This window comes from Hylobates moloch, unplaced genomic scaffold (assembly GCF_009828535.3).
Source record: "Hylobates moloch isolate HMO894 unplaced genomic scaffold, HMol_V3 SCAFFOLD_12, whole genome shotgun sequence".
NCBI lineage: Eukaryota > Metazoa > Chordata > Mammalia > Primates > Hylobatidae > Hylobates > Hylobates moloch.
In genome coordinates this window covers 53,238,181-53,245,944 of record NW_026652287.1, presented here as the reverse complement: position 1 = coordinate 53,245,944, position 7,764 = coordinate 53,238,181, and positions in this window count along the sequence as shown.

Sequence of the window (7,764 nt, the reverse complement as noted above, 5' to 3'; positions counted from 1 at the left end):
CCTCTAGCCGGGGTGACAAAACAAGACTCCATCTCAAAAACAAACAAACAAACAAACAAAAAAACTTATTTGTGATCTTTCAGGGATTATATCTTTTTAAATCTTCTGTCTGCATTATCCTCTTTCTTCAGCCAATGAATGAAAAGAGATGCAGAGAAGACGCATTCGCTTCTAATCCACACATCACTTCCACTATCAGTCAATGTGGGTAGAGCTATGAATAGCAGTTTTCTGGCAGGATAGCCACTTCTCAGCAATAAACACCACACTGAAATAAAACCATAGATCTTTTATAAAAAGCCAATGTATTTTAAGCAAAATCAGCATATGCATCAATAATAAAATGCTTGTGGTAAAATACTCATTTTGTTTATTTCTATTGAGCTGAAGTCATATTTGGCCAAAAGCTAGCAAATATACAGCAGATAAATGAATATTTGAAATAAGAATGTTGTAAATTTATTATGTTAATAGAAGCAAAAATATGACCTCATACGTCTCATTTATAGTTGTGCAACATCAAATGCTTTTTATTAAAAATTGTATTTTATGTAAGTATTCAATTTATATCACTTTCATTTGCCATTTCAATGGCTTCTCTAATATCAGTGGAAAACAGGCCAGCTGTTCCCAGGAAAGCACGTGGTGCTACAGCTACTTTAACAATATGATGAAGACCACTTATTTTGTTGTAACCGAGCGAGTTGCAGAGAAAAGTCACACTCTTAGACTAATGCAGGAGTCCTTTATTGCCTGTGAACAAGAGACGGCTAGTGCTCCAAAATTATCTTGGCCCCAAAGAAGGGGCTAGATTTGTTTTTATACCGTGGTCTAAATAGGGGAGGGGGGAAACTAGCTGAAGCAATTTTTACAGAAGCAGAACAGGCAAACCAATTAAGATTAATTGGTTACAGTTAGAGAAAAGTAAACAGTTCCAGGTGCAGGGGCTCAAACTATCACGAAGAGATAATGCAGGGGCTTTGGTACCATCCCCCAAGCTCACCCCCAGGAACTGCTGGTTCAGCTTGTCACAATATCTTATCATTCCTGGATGTGCTTGGAGTCAGCCTGCACTAGTTAAGTCCTTAAGGGAGGGGGATAAGGGGGGCTGCAGTGAAGAAACAAAAATGGAGTCTGTTCGGCTCTCTCAGTTGAGAGACAATCAGGTTAAAACAAGGTAGGGTATCACATTCCCCACTCGTGTTTTGGGGAATCAAATAATTGATTCCTTGTTTATAACAAGGGGGTTATAGTGGGTCTTATGATACATAAGTTTGATAGAAGCTATGTGCTGTTTTATAAAGTTAAGCCTGCCAATCCAGTAATTAGAGTAGTCAGCCATGGATTCCAGTTAAATATGTTTTGGTACCGGGGGTGTTATTTTCTCGTTCTTGCTGGCATCTAACTAGATTTTTTTGAGCTTTTTGGAGAGTATCTTTTACGACTCCAGACTGGTATAGAAACAACTCTCTCCTAGAGCTGCGCATAACCCTCGTTGGGAGAGAAATAGCAGATCTAAGCCTCGGCGGTTTTGAAGAACTACTTCAGCTAGAAACTCTACCTGGGTATGTAGTATATTTATGGCTGATTGGAGATTGCTTAAATCAGCATCTGCTTGTTGAGACAGGGACATTATTTCAGTCTTTCCTTGAACCAGGGGAGCCGTGCCGATGGCTGCTGATCCAGCTATGCTAAGGCTGGCCAGAAGGGGCTCAAAGAGTGGGGCAGCTTGGCGAAACCTGGAATGTAATTTAGGGGGAGCGATGAGAAGCTGTCCTTCTGGCCTACTGTACACGTAGATCTGGTGGTCTTGCCTAAGCTAAGAGGTACCCACAGGAAGAGAGACCACAGGAAGGGTCCAGGTTCAGTCCCATTGATGTAGTGAGTGAGGCCTGAAGTGCAGGCCAGCCAGGTATTGTTAGGTGCCTGGTAGGAAACTGAGGCACTTAAGGAAGTAAGTAGAGACTGATTACAGGTAGCCTGAAAGGGAGAAGCAGATAAGTTATACCCGGTGTTAATTAGACAGGAGGCGTTCCCTGACACGTCTCCTAGTGTAAGGGCATGTGGCCGTGTATGACAAGAAAGAGAGCCAATTTTGAGCATGGCTTTTACCCCTAATCCAACAATATGAGGGTTTGGCCTTTAGGCACAACCAACCATCTTGGGCTAGTTTAGCCTGAGTGAGATTAAGGAGGTGATGCACCCCGCCCAGAATGGACATCAGCCTGGGTTGGAGGTGTTGTCATTGTAGCTGAGGTTTAGGAACCAGAAGTGGCGGCGGGATAGTTAAATTGACCTTGTCTGGGTGTCTTTGGAACATAGGGTCACCTAAATCACTTAAAGGTCCGATTGGCTTAGGAGGTCTCCATGGGACCAGGTTTGTTTTTTTTTTTTTTGGATGGTGAATATAGTTCCAACATCAAATCCTGAGATATAAAGCCTTAATCCCCATGACATGCCATAATACTATTGAGTTGTACCAGGGTTACGGACAGTTATAGTAAGAAGGTTACAATTTCTCATAGTACACAGTCTAGGATGGGAAGTGTGTGTTATGGAGAGAGTTGAGGACTGGGTTGATCCTCCAGGGTAAGTGGCTAGGGTCACACACGACCAGTGAGGGCAGAAAAACTGATAAGATCTTGACAACTAGAGTCAGGGTGATTTCCAGGACAGAGGTAAAAGTCAACGCTCTGGAGTCCTTTTTCTGTACCTTTAGAGCTTTTACAACTAGTCTGGCTTCCTGTGTGTCCAAACCCTGCAGCAAGGTCGACGTTTCCCACTCCCATGACCGGCAGGTTGCGTTGTTTTTCATGGGTATGGGCAGGCTCTGGGAAGAAGGCACATAAATCAATTGCAAAAGAGACTTCTTTGGAGCTTCCCACCTTCCAGGTGGTGTTTGTAAACACATGTCCTATTGTGAAAGAAGCGAGGAGAAAAGAGTAGAGAGGGGCAGAGGGCATAATAGGTGGAAACAAACAAAAGAGGTAAATAAAAAGATTAATCTGATGGCTTCACTCGATGTAGGCGCAGTTTTAAGGGGACTGGCCCAGGCTTGGGGACCCATGTTTCCCGCTGGGCTTTGGTGGCCTTTTGATGTGAGAGTGATGAATCCAAGCAGGAATGCCATCCACTTTCAGAGCTGTCAGCCTGGTGAGGATGACAGTATGAGGTCCTTTCCAGGCAGGAGTGAGTCCTTTTTTCTGGAACTTTTTAACATATACCAAGTCTCCCGGCTGGAAGGACTGGCAGGGCCCTGTCTGGTCAGGAACTGGACTGGGATGTGCTCCCCGTACAAGCAGCTGGATGATGTCTCGTACCTGTTGGAGAGACTGCAGATACTATAAGAAATTGGCTTGTGAGATTTCTGCTAAATGGGTATCTCTTAGCTTAGGCAAGATAGGTGGAGCCTTTCCATACATGATTTTAAAAGGTGAAAACCTAGCCCAGTAAGGGGTGCATCTTAGAAGAGCTAAAAGGAGCTTTACCTAATTTTCACCAGTCTCTAGGATTAATTTTGTAAGAGTGTTTTTTAGGGTGTGGTTTATGCGTTTTACCTGTCCAGAGCTCTGGGGTCGATAGGCGCAATGGAGTTTCCATTGAATGTTTAATGCCTTGCTGACCAACTGAGCTATGGACGACGTGAAGGCTGGTCCATTATCAGACCCTATGGCAACAGGCAGCCCATGTTGAGGGATGATTTTATTTAGTAAAAACTTAACTTGCATGGTGGCAGTTTCACTTCTGGTGGCAAATGTCTCAGTCCATCTGGAAAAGGTGTCTATTGGCACTAGGAGGTATTTATACCCTGCCCGGTGTGGTTTTATTTCTGTAAAGTCAATTTCTCACCTTTTTTTCTGGCGAGCTCCCCCATAGGCGGTGGCCTGGACTTGGCTTAAGACGTTGCTTGGCATTTACCCGAGTACAAGCCATACATCGGAGAGCTGCTTGGTTAGTTAAGTACTGAAGGTGGGGGATCTTAAAATGACTCCTTAGAAGCTGAGATAGTTTTACTTCTCCTTCCTAATTTTTACTGGCCTGAAAATCTGAAGCTTATTTTTCTTCCTCTGGGGAGTACTCTGGGTGGTCTGGTAAGTCAGGTTGCGGAAAGGACACTGCAGGCGGCAGGGTCAGAGGCACGACTGGGAGCCGAGCTGCCTCCCGAGCTGCAGAGTCTGCTCTTTGGTTACCATGGGCAATGGCTGTGTCTTTTTTTTTTTTTTTTTTTTTTAATGTCCTTTGCAGTGAATTACAGCCACTTGCTGAGGAAGCCAAACAGCTTCAGGCAGGGCCAAGATTTTTTCTTCGTTTTTAATAGTCTTTTCTGCTGAGGTGAGTAGCCCTCACTCTTGGTAGATGGCTCCGTGTACATGTACAGTAGTAAAAGCATACCTGCCGTCAGTGTAGATGTTAATATGTTTGTCCTTACCCCATTGGCGAGCCTGAGAGCGACCAATTCAGATTTTTGTGCTGAGGTACCTGCCGGCAATGCCTGAGCCCACAAGACATCTGTTTCCATAGTAACGGCCACACCAGCCTTTCGTACTCCTTGTTCAAGGAAGCTGCTATCATCTGTAAACACGGTGGCATCTGCCTCCTTTAAAGACACATCTTGGAGATCAGGTCAGCTAGTTTCTGTAGTCTCTAACGATTCTTGGCAGTCATGGACAGGTGTGGTAAGGTCTGGATCAGAGAGCAGGGTAGCTGGATTTAAACACCTTGTGGGAGAGAAAGTTAAACAAGGCTGAACTAACAGTAAACTCTTATACTGCAGGATGCAAGCATTTGACATCCATTTGCCAGAAGCACTTTGTAACAAAGTTTCTATGGCATGAGGAGCCGTAAGGGTTAAATTCTAGCCCAGAGTCAGTTTATCAGCCTCCTGGACCAGGCTTGCTATTGCTGTTAGAGCTCGCAGACAGCTTATGAAGCAGGTCTCGTATGAGGAGGGGGAAGGAGCATTCTGGAACTACAAGAAACGAGTGGGTTACTCTTTTCTGTTTTAAACTCACCTCTCGTGAGTGGGAACAGGATATTTCTGAGTAGCTCTAGTAGTCTCTTGCACAGCCACCTTTTTATTGGAGACACTGCCTAAGGGTGTCTGCAGTACTCAGTGTTCCGCCTTGGTGTCAGTTAGGAAGCATGCAGGCTGGCCTCTCACTGTAGTGGTCACCATGGGCTCCCGGGGGCCAAGTGAGAAGAGCCCCGGCCCCATCAATCATCAGATTCCTCCGCCGCGGGGAGGGTGAGGACTTTTTTCTTTTCTGGTTTCTCCTCTGGCTTTAATGGGCATTCTTTTTTCCAGTGTCCAAACTGCTTGCACTAAGCACATTGGTTTCCTTCTAAGGAAGCCTGTTCAGCTTTTTGGCTTTTCTGGCAGGGACCTGGGGTCCCTTGACCTGTGCTTTCTGATGGGGGCCCTTCTTTCTTGGCTTCTCGGATGGCAGCCACTGAGATTTTTGCCTGTCTCTTTGATGTTTTGTCAGCAGCCTTTTCAGCTACCTGAGCTGCCTGTTTTTGTTTTTCAAACTCTCGATTGTCAAAAACCTTCTGGGCTATCTCTAAAAGCTGGCTGATGTTTATTCCAGCAAATCCCTCCAGGTTTCATAATTTTTTTTTTTTAATATCAGGGGCCGCCTGAGCCACAAATGCCAAATTAATAGCATGGCTATTCTCAGGAGTCGCCAGGTCAAAAGGGGGTGTAAGTCCAATAGGCCTCCTGGAGGTGTTCCAAAAACACTGCCAGTGACTCATCAGGTCCCTGGACAACTTCAGTTGTCTTAGATAAATTTATGGGTTTTCGAGTGGCTCCTTTGATACCCACAAGGAGATACCGGTGAAAATCATCCAAAGCTCTCTTTCCCCCCGAGGAGTTTGGATCCCAACTAGGCCGGGTAGAGGGAAAAACCTCCACTAGGAGGTCTTGGGCTTCCCCCTCTGGTCTACCGGCTGATGTAAGGAAATACTTCCTAGCCTCCCTTCAGCTACAGTCCCTCTCTTCAGAGGTGAAAAGGGTTAGAAGGAGTTGCTGACAGGCATCCCAGGTGGGCCAGTGAGTCTGGAGCATGGATTCCATCAGTGAGGTCAAGACCTGGGGCTTTTCAGAGTAGAGGGGATTATGAACCTTTCAATTGTACAGGTCAGAAGTAGAGAAGGGGACATAAACTAAAAATGGAGCAGAGCGCTCATTGCCTGGAGGGATTTGGGCCTCTCTCAGCAGGAGGAGAGGGGCCACCTCCTCTGGCCGAGGCCGTAATTGGGTTGCTATAGGTGGAGAAGCCACAGAGGATGTAGTCAAGGAGACACGGGAAGATTCTGGGAGAGCAGGAGGGTTGTAGGGCGGCAGACACGGGTGAGGAAAACTTTCCTCTCCTTTAGAAGGAGGCAGTACAGGAGGATCCGGGGGAGCTGAGGGTTGGGGCAAAAGTGCAGTCCGGCTCAAAAGGACCTTGGAGGTGGGATCATGAATGGCGCATGAGCGAAGCCATGGAGGAGGGCTCTGGACCAAATCTAGCCATTGATCAATGTAGGGAAACTGATGTGGGTGTCTGGGAGTTCCAGCAATGGCCCGCCACACAGCCTAAACAGTTGTAAGATTCAGCGACCCTTCTGGGGGCCACCTGGTTCCAAACTGTGGCCATTCCACTTCATAGAGTGTCCAAAGTTTGCTTTCTTAAGGCAGATTCCATAATCCTCTGAGAAGCCCAGAGAGAAATTCTGTAACATACATTGGAGGGGCTCCAATCTTTATGGGGCCAGGAAGAAGAGTTCCCCATTCTGGAGGCAATTAACAAGGTCTAGGCAGAAATATTAAACCCAGCATGGACAGAGAAATTCACAATCTGGGGGGCTGTAGTATCGGAAGAACAGAAGTATTATAACCAGAAGAAGTAGGAAAACAACTATAGCCAACACTTCTTGTCACATAAGGTCTGTTTCTTTAAGCTTTGAGATCTAGGGGGAGGACAAGAGGTGGGTCTGAGGCCAGTGGGACCTATGTGATCCTCCCCTCCTTTCTGACTTATAGCCCAAACATCTTTGGTGTCTCCATGACTCAAAGGCAAAAAGTTTAAACTTGGCCCTTTCTTTTAAGAATTTTAGGAGGGAGAGTAGAGTCATTGGACGTTGGACTTGCTGTGACACAGGAAAACAAGATGTGTGGGGTAAGGGATGGGGATCAGGAGGAAAGGGGCCACTCTGATCTTTTCTAAGGTAGGACAGTAGCCACAGAGGGATAGAATAAGGATCCGGGTGGAGTAAAGCAGTACGGGTGTAGCTTTCTCTGCACAATGCCTTATCTAAGGGCATGGGGAAAGTTATGGGATGACAGAAAAGGTGAGCAAGGAGGAGTGCAGGGTGGCTATTTTGAATCCACCACTGGTCTAAGGTGGAGGTGGTCCAGTCACTGGGGCATGGGGTGTGGCAATCCAATGCTAGCAATCTTTATGGTGCCAGAAATCCCAAACGGGCAAATGTTTCCCACACCCCTCCCCGTAACAACACCTGATTTGTTTCTGACAGAAAAGGCAGGACTGGGAAGGCCAGCCCAAATGACTGATGAGAAATTTGACCTCCTGTGTTAGAAAATCTGCACTCAGGACTTTGAAGAAGTTCTTGCCCAGTCATCTTTGGAAATATCGATGACCTGACATGTGAAACTTAGACAGACACCAGACAGGACAAGAGACACTGGGGTATACAAACAATTATTACAGTTTTTATAGACAGGCAAGGGGAGGGGGTCCCGTGATGGGATCAGCCAGA